Raw genomic sequence first — 15,818 nt, forward strand, 5'->3', positions numbered from 1 at the left:
TTTTGATAATTTGCAAAGATAAAAAAAGAAAAGAAACACTTACAAGCTGATCATCATGTTATCACTGACATTACTGTGACATAACAGATGTACCTCTTTGAAAACTTCCCTGGAGGAGACACTCGAGGTACAACACTGACGAGTTGACAGAGGGACTGTGCCCACAGCAGATAGGATTGAAGTCTGTTCAGGCACACCCCCAGGGCTAATAGGCACTCTGACCCTCAAGGGAAGCCCTGTCCTCGAATAAAACACACAGAATACTCTAGAAAGATTTTGTTCTCAGACTGATTTTTGAAGTTCATCCAGCACTCTGGGGATATTGAAGAGTGGTGACTTCATGGAGCAGGGAGATATATATTTGATATAATTGAATTGTATACTTTTGGACTATATTGTCATGTTTTAAAATTCAGCTAAAGCTCAATTGGCTATCTGGGAATCATTATACAACAGAAGTGCACGCCCTGGTACAATATCGCTTAAATTTCACATAATTCAGAATTGCATTACCTTTGTAAAGTTGACATGCACAATATTTCCTCTTGATAATAAAAACATTTTCAAATGAAAACTGCCCTCCAGCACACTCCCTCACCCCTCACTCTTAACCCCAACCACTAACATGCAGATTAGAAAACCTGTGATCACTGAACCAAATGTAATGTACAATTATGAAATGACCTGTGAACACTATGTATACTATAGTGACAAAAAGTACTGGGCCACTACACATTACAACTACAGGGCATGCTCTGCCATGAAGCCTCCAGCACACAGTTTCTGTGCTGTTAATGCCGGAGGAGGTTTGGAACTCGTTGTTGAGTCAGTAGACCATTGCTGCCTTTCATATACAGTGCATCCAGCGCTCAGTGACCCCCACTCTTTACACGGTGAGTTTAATTATTTGTAGGGTCTTTACCTCATAGTATAAAGTGCCTGGAGGGGACTGTTGCTGTGATGTTATATAAATGGAACTGAATTGTACTGAACTGAGTTGGTGTCTTTCCTAAATATTGCCAAATCTTAATCATATTGCTTCCAATTCCTTTTGGAAGGGAAGAAATTTCAGCGGCATCCTATTACAGTATCACGCTCAAATTTTGTAAAGCGCTTTACACAACATGTCTCATTCACCCATTCATACACAGATTCAGACAAGCACTTTTTTTCTATGTTTCTATCTAATATTTACGCTCTCTTCAGAAAGTTTTGTCCACATAAGGTAGGTTTTTCACTTTGGGGCTTATAGGCTGTGTCTTTCTATATTAAGGCTACACGTGGAAAAAGAAGTGGAGAAGGAATTGAAAGATCTGCAAGTTTCACCAGTAATCAAGAGGTATGGAATGAGTCATACCTCTAATCCCAGAGACAATGACTGCCTCCTAAATTAAAGCAATGGACAATGCTCCTCTTGCTCAATGAATGGACAGTTGGTGAACTGACATTGTATAAAGTTTGCCTTTGTGGACAAAATCCAAAAAATAATTAAATAATAAAGCCAGTTGAATATTGGGTATACTCGTTGTTCAGATAAGATCTGGATCAATTTGTTCTGCTTAAATAGAGTCTGGAGTTGCTGACATGAACCTAGCCAGGACAGTGAAGCAGACAGAGGAGGGAGTGGGATGATTATGAACTGCAAAGGAACAAAAGGCGCTGAGGAGATTATATTTATACTGTAGATGGCATGAAGGCTTGTGGATATACCAAACTACTGAATGACAAGATGAGGCCCCACAAGCTCTGCAGTAGAGGAATAGTCCAACATAATAACAATCCTAAGCACACTGACGGAGTTTTAAAGAAGAACAAAAGGAGGTCATAGTTTTACCCAGCAAGTATTACCAAAATAAAATCCCAAAGTGTGGAAGAACATATCTTATCTATGTATTAATATGTGTAGTATTAACAAGTTTTAATAAAGTTGTCAAATTTGATGTATTTTTGGGAGTTTCTTCCCAGTGCTTTCTCCCCCCAGCATACCTGTTTTCTCTCGGTCTAATACAACAAAAAAACTTGAATTATTTAAATCACCATTTTTTTATGCTCATTCTATGTTATCGCCATATCAATGCAGCAGTGAAGTTTAATTTTAAATTGAAAACAAAATTGTAGAAATGTTGTGTTGAAGCTTTAAACTGTCTCGACACTCTCTGCTGTGCTTCTACAACACACAAATGGTCTTTTTGTTCAGTCTGTCAGCTGAAAACATTCTTAAATAGAAAACATCTTAGGGAAAGGCAGAAATCACTTTACTGAAATTGCTACCCACCAAACGCCACTGTTATTATTTATCTGCTGCAAATTACCGAGCAAAAGATGGCTGATGATAATAATTTGTATTCAACAGTGCGTGCTTGAGATTTTGATCAGCATTGCTGAATTTTACCAGCTATAAATGCATTTGGCAGATGTGTGCAAAGACTTGACTGTGGATCTGAATCCACTACTCATGTTGTCTAAGCTCTGGGCTGATAAGTGGATTTCTTATTTAAAGTGTCACTTAACTATAGACTGTAAGAAATAGACAGCAATCTTGAAGTCACCACTGGTATGTCATGGGTGGCATATCAGTCATGTTGAAGTCCTGCTCGAAGCCTTGACTTCAGCATTTTGCCCATTGCACTCTTATTCCTCTTTTTCTTGAAGCTAGATGTCACAACTGAGCGTTAAACTGACTGAAAAACCTGACTGATTGCAATTTACACCAAATTAGGTCTTTTTAAAAAAGTAACATCATATTCTGTTGGTTAAGGCATTGAACTAACAATTGAGGTTACAAATTCATCAGGAAGGTATACTAAGGTTTTAAGTCAAGTGACCAAAAGGTAATTTTTCCATAGTATTTATATTTCTTTTTACAACTACAGTCTCCCCCTGCTGGCCACAGGGAAGAATGCAGTGTTAAAGCACATCTGCATTAGCTGTATTTTTCAGAACAGAATCTGGTCTATTTTTATCTCCAGCCAACTTAGCACAAGTTAAAAGATTGTTTGTTAATGGCTAGTCTAAACATTCAATAAAGTCACTTTTTAAAATGAGAACAATCAAAAGATACCGATTGAAAGTCCAGTTGGTTGAAATTGTTAGTGCTATTTAATTTTTAAAAATCACATATATGATAACAGTTCTTCATTCATATTTAATCGGGTTTTTGAGTCCACATATGAACATGGAGAACAGAACTTAAACTTAAATACAATTTTTGTGACTTTGGTAAATATGTCAGTTATACATTTTTGGAAAGCTAACCCTAGGCACGCCACTAACCATGTCTCAGGGCTGCAATGGTAGAAAAACATGACACACTTTTGAATAAGCAATGCCCAAATATGTGGTAAAATCCCTTGATTGTTCAGTGTCCTACCACACAGGAAAAGATTTTGCAGGGTCAGTTAAGTTGACTGCCCAGCTCCTTCACGTGATCCACGTCGACAGACTGACCTAAACCCAGAGCTTGGGCTCAATCCGGATCTTTTTAAAGTTTGCATATGGAGAAGCACCTTAATGGTGAAGCCCTGCTCACATTATGCAAGCCTACTACAAAGGACAGTCATACAAAACACTCACTGCCCCAGTGAATTGGCTTGTTGAGACACCAACAGAAGCTGTACAGAAACACAGTCTGTTAATGTCACCTGCTGTTGACTAAAGGCTCATTTTAACAGCATGTCCTGCAGTCATGCTCTATAGACCCTAACTGTGCATTTTAATCATTGTGCATAACTTTACACAGATTCCAAATGATCTTGCTAAAGAAGTGGGAAAGCATAATTGGCACACAGGCTTTACACATAATCTCCATATTTATTTGAGGAATAACACCTCACAGGTCTGACAATCTGGCACCCAGATCCTTTCTCTCTCTGTGTTCTAGTCTCACAGTGGGTGATCACCAGTCTGAGCTGATTCGGCCTGAAAGGCAGCACTGTTTAATGAGCAATGGAGGGCGTGAGTGAGAAGACAACAGGTGGAGCGTCAGATTGATGCTCTGCAGCTGGGGATGGACCACTTTTCTTGCCAGCTGTCGACCTAGATAATAATCATTAAAAAAGTATGTTTGCAAAAATGTTCATGCTACCAAGGTATTTGTCTGTGATATCATAGCTGTTGAGAGAAATAACTTATATTCACAAGATGTTGTTCATCTGGCTGTTGTTCAGAGAATTAAGTTCTGAGCATGGCAGTTATCCAGGTAAATATTGATATGTTTCTGATTTGCTGCTGTAAGCAGCAAGGAAGCTGCCAAGAAAGATCTTGCATCCTATCTGAATCATGATCTGTAGTATTTGGTAACAGCACTCTAAAATCTTGGCACAGTACAACACTGACTTCATTGCTCTGGGCACACTGAATATAGAGATTCTTTTTCTTTCTTTTTTTTTTTGGTCCGTTGATGTGGCTTGGTTCAGTTAGCCCACTGTTCTGCCTTTATTTGTTGCTTTGCAATCAACCTACTCTGTAAAGCATAGCAACTGCATTGTTTGATTAGCCATAAAGATAACAACATAAGTGATTAAATGGAATTCTTTACTGTATGAGCCTTAATTAATTTAAAATGTTAGATGTTTTGAGGTCCTTTATGGAAGTCATTGTTTAGAGCACTTACACCAAGGCCTATTCAAGACTTCACTGAGATGACTGTGTAGAAATCAGGCTCTTTGTATAATTTGCATTACATTAAAGCCTTATGATAGTGTCAATGAACAGTAAGTCAAGTATGCGGCGATGCTCTCCAGTATGAGTGTTATGGTACACTGTGGCCTGCTAATGGTGTGAATACTGGCACATTTTTATAAGTAGATGCTAGTATGTTTGCTCCAAGTTTGGAATCAGTTTCTATGGTAACGGTGTCCTATCTTCACTTTCTCTGTGACAATCTGTAGATTTATACAGGATTACAGTTTAAAAATGAACTAACTCTATTCAAGACTGTCAAGAATTACTGTATGATCTAATAGGGAGCCAAGCGATCCGTGACATTGCACAGCTTGTTTGGAACATATCACACTCTTGAATCATGACAGGGCATGCTCAGGTGAGCAAAACTATTTCCAAGCCTGCAGCATGAATGGTATGCACAAGACAAAAGTGCTTAAAGGTGTTTAAGTACAGATAGGTGTAGCTGTATCTGAGGAAATCTGGGATATTGCACACTTTGCATATCAGTAGCTATCAAAGACATTTTTCTTAATTATTTTTCTCATGAACTGACCTTTGATCTCTACATTACAGCCAACAAGGTCACTCACAGATTGCAAAAGCTAGACATATGGTTGATGAAATTATTGATGAGTCAGTGGCCCTTTTATTTAAAACCTGCTCTTCCCAGCTGGTCTTTAAAGCAGCCATCTTATCATTTGGTGCAGTTAATCTTTGTAGATCCTTTGTGATACTGAAAACTAACTGGTCCCTTGGAACTAAAGTTAGGGACTGATGGTTTGTGAATACCTCAGCTTCTCTTAAACAATGTTTTTTTTTTTTAGATAGTACTTTGTTAAGTGTCTGTTAAATGTCCTGAAAATAAAAAGAAAGAAGTTCAAGTTTTCTTTTTCTACCACCTTTGAAAAGGCAAGAATACAGAATTTTAATGGAAAAACAGATGCTGGGATTGTTTTGAGATAAAAAGCCTTCTGTTACAACAGCCGCACACTGAGTCAAGAGCCTGTTATGGCAGGAAGTGGAAATTGTCACTTGCAATCACTTTGTGAAATTATTCTTCATTATGAATGAGAATTAAATTTGGAAGCCACAGTGTATCTCTCATAGTATATCTGCAGGAAAACACTCGAGAGGTGAATGTTCAGATCCTTTACTTAAGTAAATTAGCAGCACCCAGCTAAATGAGAACTACTGATACATTAATTTTTAATGACGCTTTTATGGCATCTAGTAGCTCAATAAGGTAGAGCTACATACGGGTGTATTTAAATTCACTGTAAATTGTCCATGCAAAATAAAGTAACCACAATTGTTACGTAAATGCAGTGGTGTTGAAAATCGTAACTTTAAGAAAACATAAAGAACATTAATGTTTTTATATATATGCGTATTTCATAGTTGTTTATCTGATGATTCGCTTCGATTAAGCAAATGCAATACCTTAAAGCGACTGCACTGTTAGTTAGACCCCCTCCAATTAAATCTCCATTCTAGGGGTTCTTCATTTAATTACCTGATTCCCTAATTTTATTTATCTAATCATAATTATTATTCATCTTTGCTCTTACATGTGGTTGCTCTGTTTCTTCCATCAGTGTGTACAAGTGCCTGTTTCACTGCTTGCTTGGCTGAGCAGAGGAAACTACACTGAAGTGACCATAATATTACTTGAGTTAACTCAGTATTTCTATTACTGCAAGTGCAATAAAAGCTTATTTGTTCTAAAATGAAAGAAGAAAACAAATGTCTTTTAGATTTGTCTTGTAGAGAGAGGCTGACAAGGAAAAGATACATTTTTCTCTAAAGTGTATATAATATCAGTTTGAGGTCCATCTGCCCTACGCTCTTAAACGACAGAGAATTGTGCTTGTTAGTTTGCAGTAAACCTTTAAGGAATGCCGGTTGCCATAGGTGACTCAAATGATGTGCTTCCTGTTTTGTTTATATTAACGTTTCACCTTCAGGTGACCTTTTAAGGGAAGTGGTATGAATAGTTATCCAAATAACTAGAAATAATTTTAGCAGGTCAGAAGTTCAGTCACAGTCCTTGAATTCCTATAACACTGTTTGATCGTGACCAAGATAACCTTGTTATCTGGGCCAGCTGGATGTTTGTGGGGGTTGCCCATCACTCATCAAGCACTCACAAGAATTGCAATATGTCCCCAGCATGGCTTTTACTGGGTTGGCTCAATGGGAAGCAATTGACTTGCTCAAATCATCCATCAGACATTTCTACTACAGCCAGTGTGTTTGGCTGTAGTGCTGGAGAAAGAATAAGGAATGACCTTCACACAACATCAAAGTGTAGATGAGTCTGATCACCTGATTGCTCCTTGTCTTCTAGGCTTCACTTCAGATAATTGTTCACTTACAGAAATGTTTGTTCAGCTGGCCAGGGCCAATTGGGGGTACAGAGGGAAAACAACTTGACCACTGGTGCTTTCAGTTAAAAAGTGGAGACACTATACAACATTATGAGCAGCGCAGGTCCTTCACAGTTTGTTTTTGAAATGTGAAGGACAGTTGGAGCATAATTGCGTGTGTTATTTTTAACTCTGTTCTCGTTTTACATTACTTTTCTGAAGGTTTGAAATAGTTTGCAGAAACTGTAAAGGAGGCACAGTTTTCTCTTTGACCTGCCTACAATTAAAAGGCTCATTTTAGAAGAGTTTTGTTTTTATTTTATTATGATAAAATGAAGCACTTATAAATGACTGTTCCCACCTTAATTTCCTTGGTATCATATTCTGCATGAGGAGGTCCTTACTGTTATGTATTTACATAGAAATGTTCTTAGGAATTAACTGCATTGCTTGAGTTGGAAAAAATATGGTAATTCAATCATCAAAGAATTTAAAAAATGAAAAATATAAACATTATATACCAGTATACGCTGGAATAAACTGGTAACTTAAATGTTTTAATAAAAAGTGTTGAAATAAAAAAAATAAAAAAAACATACTTATAAGCCAGGCCCGCACATTTAAATGCTGTCCACAATAAAAAAAAAAAGTAAATAAAAAAGAGACAACACATTTAGCGTTTCATGCTCGTAGAAGCCATTGAACAGGTTAATTACCTCAAGTGCATCATTAGTGTACTACTTAAGCTGTTTACAAGCTCAGACCAGAGTTGCTTAACATTCATCGAGAGGAGGGCCATGTTTTGATTATCATGATGTGACTTTTGGCACCCATTAAACTTTTAAGAATTCCCTCACTTTTTGATAAACAGCATTTGCTTTCATGTTAGCATGTGGGAGTGGCTTTATTCACTGAGCATCTGTCGTCTTTAAAGGCGTGTTGGTTTAAATTTCATAATTGATAGGAAACTGCAAACTGCCTAATCATGCTGCATTACCAATCACTGATCTAATCAGAGGCGTCTTTGAGCACTATTTGCAACTGCACAGAAATCGAACTTAATTATCTAAACAGAAGTTGTATGGCTTGAAGCAGATCACAGGAAATCAAGTCTGCAGTATAAATGGCTTCAATTGACTGACTGCACACAACCTTAAATATATTTTCTTATTTGGTGGTCTTAGAAAGTCTTAGATTTTACAGAGCAGCTCCTTGCTTTTTATATTTCCCCAAGGAAGCAATTAATGTGACTGGTGTCCTGACTTCCCAGTGACAGAGATTATGTTTGTGTGCTTTGTACATATATGCCTCTTTCTGTGTAATGGAGTAGCGTACAAGGACCTTTTTTGGTCTGTCATTAAAATAATGGCCAGTGAATGAAGTATCGGTCATTTTAATGATTCTTAAGATGTTTTTAAACTCTAATTCATCTTGTACTTTGCAACAGCATTTCAACTGAAGGTGTTCAGCTTCCATAAAGGAAAATATGTCATTATGTCACCATTGTTAATTCACACCTGGTGGTACATTTACACCCAGTCTGATGAACTTTGGTATTTTATTCATATTAGCTTGCTTTGACTGAGCAGGTAAGAGCAGCACATGTTTAAACAAGTGCATCTGCAGCTGGTTTGTACAAATAACAGCGCTATGATTCATCCTTTCCATCATTAAGCTGCAATATATCATCCTTGTCTTGTTTTTGATATGCACTAAACTGTCTAGCTGTCAGATTCACCTATTTATTTATCAACTCTTTGCCAGACTATATTACAAAAACAAAAGCCTTTTTGCAAAGTAACAAGATCATATTTTGTTTTCAATCTTTCCTGGCATTAGGACAAATTGAATTATCAAGAAATGGAGAAACAAAGCTACCTTTACCACTCTTTTTTTAAATAAATATAGCTAAGCAAATCTATAAAGTATATATTATTGTGCTGTCATGTGCCTTTTGTCTAAAAGTAAGAAAAACATACTGTTTCATTAATAAAGTTATTTTTATGCCATGTATAATCTCTTTGTTTGTGCTGTGTTGCACACAATGCACAGAGGAAATATGTAGCATACCTCACTGAGATACAGCAGCCAATCATATATATAGATACCTCTATGTCTGTGTACAATGTGTCTACAAATTCTACTTTAGTGGAACATTTCTCAACCTGTCTCCCTGCACTTTATCTACAACGTAAAAGGTCACAAGGTGTTAGAAAAAGCATTAATTGACAGTGATCAGTCCTCTGAAATACGAAATCCTGCAATTTAGAAATGAAACAGACATGCCGCTTTTAATGGGCTCTCATGTGCAGGATATTCAAGCAGTGGAGTTGCCTGCAGATATGCGTTGTTTTGCATTCTAGGATCTAATTCTTTTGCATAGAAGACAGAAAGTGAACAGCAATGTTCAATTTGCCTCACTCTGCCATTTCAGGATCCTTGTTTACTAAAGGTTTTGTCTATCATAAGGCAGCCAGCAGGTGGTTGAGGAAACTACACAGAAATGTTTCTGGCATTCTCTGATGGATTAATTTTAGTGCACGCCTAAATTAATTATAACTCATTCACACCCTCAAGTGAATCCCTACATCTTTGGGTTGATCCCCACAATCTATCAGTGGTACAGTAACTGATTCCTACTTGCTTGTATGCAGCTGTCTTTTCATTTACATATCCGTAGCGCCGTGGGCTGATCAGTTTTTCAGGGAATATGTAAAAATCCCCATAAATGGCAGTCATCTCATTTCCTGCTAAACTGTAATCAGCATATAAGAAAATAAAAGGTTGAAGAGATAGGAGAGATAATGGTTAAACCTGCCATATTTTTTTTCCCTTGAAACATGCCTGGAATCCAAAGGGCCATTGCTGCCACTTTCAGTAGCGTCCCCTGAGTAAACTCAAATACATTCTTTCCGGAGATGAGACTGGGCCACGGCTCTGTGAATGTGCAGTTAATGACTCATGAGGTGCTGATTCAAGGTGAAGTTTGCTAATGGTTTTGTCTTCTAGAAGATACTGTCTCCACAAAGGTGCACCCTTATTTTGCATTGGCTAAATAAAAGGTGCCCAAGGGCAGCTGCATTTGAAGGTACAGCAGTTTTTTTTTTTTGTTTGTTTGTTTGTTTGTTTGTTTGTTCAGGGGTTGTTTTTTTTCTGTATTTTCAACCTTATCTGCTTGTTACAGCCTTCGTTAGACATTGAGAAATCCTCAACCAATTGCCAACCTTTCCCAATGTCTGTTGTCCTAAGGCATAGCTCTGACAGTGTCATTTATGGTCTTGTCCTTCACCGTCAACAACCTTTCAAAAGTTTTGCCACTGGAAAAAATATCTATCTATCTATCTATCATATAAATGGCTAATAACACTGAAAAATAATTCTGTAATATAACAGTATCAGAGGTAAAAAAGCAGAAATAGATTTTTAGATCCAGTATGACTGTACTATGCATGTGGGGTTTTACCTGTTCATTACTTTGAACACAGTTTTTGTCTTCCTTTCGTTTGTCTTCCCTCTGTGACTAATTTCATGATCCTGCCATTCTTCACCACAGAGGAAAACAAGCCCACCTGAGTGTCACATGGGATACTGCAGATTGAGGTGGTACAACAGCTCTTGTAAAAATGGCAAACACTATTCACAGCACAGGAAGTTTCAGTTTGAGCCTAACGGTTGTGGAGAGCCGTGGAACTGAAATGTGCCATGCTGTTGAACCATATGTTTCACAGCTTTGTCTACAAACCCTGCCTGGCCCCTTTGATTACACTTTACACATTGTTAACCATACAACCAGAGCATCGCTGCCTGAACATACAGTTGGCAAAGCCTGGGTAACTTTTTCAGAACATGACGTCAGTGTGAAAAGAAAAAAAAAATGCACAGCACATGAAACGTTTTGCAGTTTTTCTCTATCTTTCTCTTTGGAAATTGCACTATTTGGCTTTAAAGCTGAGACATATAGACAGGGGACAGACATATTGCCAGTTTAATACCATAAGTAGGATCAGCAATAAAGGAAGGGGGAAAAGAACATTTTATGTCCTTTTAGCCCCTAAATTGCCATAGAAAGTATCAGAACATGCAAGAAGCCATAACTGCCAATGATATACTGTAAAAGTTTCAAATTGCTAAGAATTTTCTGAGATTATAGCAGAAAAAAATGACTTTTTAAAAACGCTTCTTATTGTACAATTGTCTATGATGCTACTACTACTGTATTTACAGAAGGGAACAAATTATAGGAAAGAATACACTGTTTTAGTAGGGTGTTGTGTCAACATGTAAAGCAAAAAGGGCTCCGGTGCACCTTGGCACTGACTCTCTGACTCACTACAACTCTACTAGTGGAAGCAAACATCATTCTTTCAAAAAGCATCCCCTCATTTGGTCTTTTAATAATGTTAATGGGAGCACCGTCTGACGTGTCCATCCAAAATCTTCTGTGGGTGTATAGATGGGAACTAAATTCGTGAATGTGTCGACAATAATACATGATTCATTATTTATACTCATTAAACCACTCAGTAACCCCTTGAACTTTGTGAATAGGGCTATGAAAGAAATGTTTCATCTTACCATGCCAGCAGCATGCCCCCGACGTTATAATAAAGGCACTGGATCCTTTTACTGCAGAGGTCAAGGGTTCAGAGTTTTCCATAGATTTGTCACCTATCCCTATGTGTGCATTCAGGGTACAGTGCTTGCTGGTTTCACAGTCTTTCTCAGATGAATGAAATTGTTTTGTATCAGGATAACTTGGTAACCAAGACTTTTGGATGCCTAGTTCATGCTGTCTACAGTACAGAGCTGTGGAAAACTAATGCGCACTGCCATTTCCATTTAGAAAGGTTGGTCACATTTCCAAAACCACTGTCCCCCTAGGATATCTGTCTTTCTCTCAAACAGCAATTTATCGAACAGGGCAGCCTCGTCTTTTCTACTCCTCATCGCCATGAGAAGCTGTAATTCTCTCTCAGTATCCTCAGCACGATCTCTCTCTTTCTCTCTCCTCCAAAAAGAACCAAGCTAAGGCAACTTGCATACAAAATAGCTGACTCAATCATACAGCTGCATAATCAAGATAAGGGAGACGGGGACAGGAAAAGAGAGATATGAAGGCTAATGCGAGAGATAGCTTTAGCAACAGCAGCAAAATTAAGATGTTTTGAAACACTCCTAACTCCTGCCATAAAAAAATCTTCAAGAAGTAAGACACTTGTTCACACTGATGATAAGGGTTAAAGCTGGGTCTGATCATCTTAATGAAATTATTGGAATGAGAGCGAGCATTGACAATCAATACATTGCCCGCAGTTTTGGTGGAATTGGACAGATTGTTTAAGCTTAATATCTTAAATGCTTCCCAGGCTCTAAATACCACTAGGACTGTAGCACCTTATTTAACCAGCAGAGGAATGATACAGCATTCCTACACCTACGTGCACAGTGGAAAACCACAGAATCATATCTATAGCTTCTAATTTCTTTGGTCGTTGTGTGACCGCAGGCGTAGTTTATATTAAACCTGGCATTGTTTCTGCATTTTCAAACCACTATTCCGCAGACTACAGATGCTTATTTGTGCAAACCACTTCAGAGCTGGCTGAATTTATTTGAAAATTAGGTCTTTGCTGAATTAAAAAAAGAGAGAAATCAATCCCTATGAAGCCTTGGGCAATTCAAATAAATAAACACGTCTAGAATGCAGTATATAGATTGCATTTCCCAGACAGATGGCAGAGACGCAGCAAAATCCTCAGCTAATCTGTGTGAGACTGAACAGGGCTACACTAAGGACCAGACTGTGTAATAACAACATAGTACTGTATGTTCAGGTCATGCAATGCACTAATCATTTAAGATTGGGCTTTTAAGTTGCCTTAACCATGTCATGACCTCCCTTAATAGTGGCTTGTGAATTGTACGTGTACATTACTGAGACTAGATGTCATTTTGTCACTTTTGTGTAGGGTGTGTTGGCCTGGAGATGTAGGAAGCAGAAGAGGTGCAGTCGAGAGCACATGTGTGTGTGTGTATGTGTATGTGTGTGTGTGTGTGTGTGTGTGTGTGTGTGTGTGTGTGTGTGTGTGTGTGTGTGTGTGTGTGTTCTATGCGCACTGTATGTGTTTGCTTAATGTGTTCATTTGACAAAGCAACAGCTAGCCCTCTCTACAGCAGGGTGCAAAGTCAAGTAACAGCAGTATCTTTGTGTAAAATAAAGTGGTTATGTAGAGTCGTGGAGGAACTGTCCGTGGTGCTGAAGCGACATCTCCAGCGGACAGTATTACTGGTGGTTTACAGTTGCAAAGTATCCACTTCACTTTGACTGGAGCTGTAGCAGACTGAATGCTTGCAGAGCAAATGCGCGCGTGGGTTGCGTTTTTTTTTTTTTAGTTAATGAAGAAAATAACTTACAAAAGAGGAGAAGAAGAAGAGGAAGGAAAACAAGGAACTTAATGCAGCTGCCGTAATTCGTAACACGAATCGCAGCCCAGACCAAAAAGTGCCCCCATGTCCCGTTTCAGTGCCCGTCAATGTGCTAAGATCTTAAAGAAGCAAATGCAAAATGCTGCGGCGGTAGCGTGCTGTTTTCCAAGTTAAACGGTGCATTTCGAAAGCTCTGTATTCACTTAGTAATATGAGTTATGTTATCTGCATGGCATGTGCACAACAGCTGAACAAAACTCAAATACTAAAACCACTGCTCCTTAATAGAAAACACAAGTGTCAAGTGCAATGCGAGCTCTGTAAAGTCTGCGAAATTAAAATGCAAAATCGGGCAACAGTGTAACAGTGTAACAGCTTACCTGCTTAACGATCGCAGAGCAAGAGCCTCTTCCCGATACAAAGCTGTCTGCTTACTGTATCTCACCGCGAACACAAGACATATTCAAAGAGACGGGAGATGTTTCTGGCAGATAGTACAAAAATGAAAATAACAAAAGAAAAATCCAGATTTCTGTTTCGGTTTAAAGACGCGCAAAGCAGCAGCTGCCTGCGCCAAGGGTGAGTCTCAAAGATCCATTTAGCGGAGAGTGATTTAATTCAAGGCTGAGCTCCTCTCATTGCTCGCCTTTATGTATGCTGAAGAGACCCGGAGCCTGGCTTGGCTTTTTTTTTTTCCCTCTCTCTTTTTTCTCTCTCTATTACACCGAGAGCTGACACCAGCGTTTAACCACAATAAAAGGAGCCGTGTAGGTAGGCAGAGTAGGTGTGTTATCAGTTGGGAAACGGCGGAGAATAACTGCGACAGGAGCGCGTGTTGATCCTCCAATCTAGCCGAGGTAAAGTTTAAATCTCATAATAAGATTGCCTGTCACCGCGAGGCTATAAATGGTGGCCGGTTCAACACGGATGCCTGGAGGGTTTTACGGCAACTCCTGCGGCTGAAGTGGAAACTGAAGTGAAGTAAAAACTGAATCGGTTCGACTTAATGAAGACAGTCGGGGGGGGAAAGTGTCAGTTACGTCACCTGGGCTTTAGAGCTTGGGCAGTCCTATCTATGAGAAAACTTTTTTCCTCTGAGTATGGGCTGCACCAACGCGCTGGAAATGATTTTGAATTGCTCAATTTCACAGTCTGGTTAGGGGTATGTTTAATTTGGTACTGCTTGAAGGGAGACCATTTTCTTCCTCACATAAAGGTCCACTGCTCCAAACAGCAGGCGTGGGAGTTTAATAATCAAAGGAAGTTATTAGCATGACTATTTAATAATACTTGGTGAATATACTTTTAAAAATTTGCATCCGGGGAATACGGCTATGGGTGAGGCTATTGGGTAGGTATAATACACTCCCCCTGGTAACAACAAATAATATCCACCTTTGCCTGTTGTGTTTTCGGTCTCTATGTCCTCTGAAATTCATGGGATTACAGGCGTGGCCCGTGTCAATAGTCAGGCACACTAATCCAAATGAAAACCATTAAGGAGCTCCCTTAGAGTAGTGAAAAATACCCCACTGGGATTGGTAGAAGGTCTGTGAATTTCAGAGTTTTAATAATAAGAAGGCAGCAGAAGGAGGAGCTAAGAAATCTATTGAAGTACCCCATACTTCAGTGAAGAAGTCAGGCCTCAGCTCCTGTGATAGTAAATCAATACATATCATTGATAGATTATTGAATATAAAAACCTTCACAACACAATCCAAACCATATGGATGTGTGTCCACACAATATGATACAGGATGGCATTCACAAGAAATAACTGCAGAAAGAGCTGAAAGCGTAACATTTTCCTGCTTAGAAAAGCTACGGAAAAACATCATCTGTACATCAAGGGTTAAACCCAGATTGTCTCTCCCTGTGTAAATGCAGTCCCAGATTTAATTTATGGAGAGTGCAGCCTGATGTCCTCTGTAATGACGTAGTCTGGGGGATGACCCGAGCAAGTCGGGAAGTGGCAGCCAGGATGCAGATGCTGTTCTCTGAGAGGGAGCAAGTGGTTGTGTTAGGACTTGGCACAGACGCTGCAATTCCTTGTCTCATTGCAGCAGTCACGTTGGAGCTGTGAAATGTGGAGATGGACAGCCTGGCCCAGGAAGTCAGAGCACTGCAGCTGCAGCTCTGAGAATGACAGACACACTGTATCATGCTCCCTAATATCTTCACAACCCTGAGGAGCGCCTGATATGTGACCCCATATAGACGCTGTAGCCTTTGAGCCTGTGCTGCCACTGCGCACCACGCTAAATTGAAAAATAAAGGTTTAAAGATATCAGGAACAGCAGCTGGCAGAATAAAGAAGAGCAGGATGAAGCCAAAGGTCTTATTCTTCTTTTGAGGAGGTAA

General features: G+C 39.0%; 1 protein-coding gene across 1 annotated transcript in view; it reads right to left on the bottom strand.

Moving 5' to 3' along the window:
• Positions 1 to 14,418, bottom strand: part of elfn1a (extracellular leucine-rich repeat and fibronectin type III domain containing 1a) — a 77,458-nt gene extending 63,040 nt beyond the window's left edge. The window contains exon 1 of the mRNA XM_026164452.1: positions 13,838 to 14,418. The gene's annotated coding sequence lies outside the window, so the exon portion shown is untranslated. The remainder of the gene's footprint in view (positions 1 to 13,837) is intronic.
• Between the last annotated feature and the right edge of the window lie 1,400 nt (positions 14,419 to 15,818).

Source organism: Astatotilapia calliptera, chromosome 4 (assembly GCF_900246225.1).
Source record: "Astatotilapia calliptera chromosome 4, fAstCal1.2, whole genome shotgun sequence".
Classification (NCBI taxonomy): domain Eukaryota; kingdom Metazoa; phylum Chordata; class Actinopteri; order Cichliformes; family Cichlidae; genus Astatotilapia; species Astatotilapia calliptera.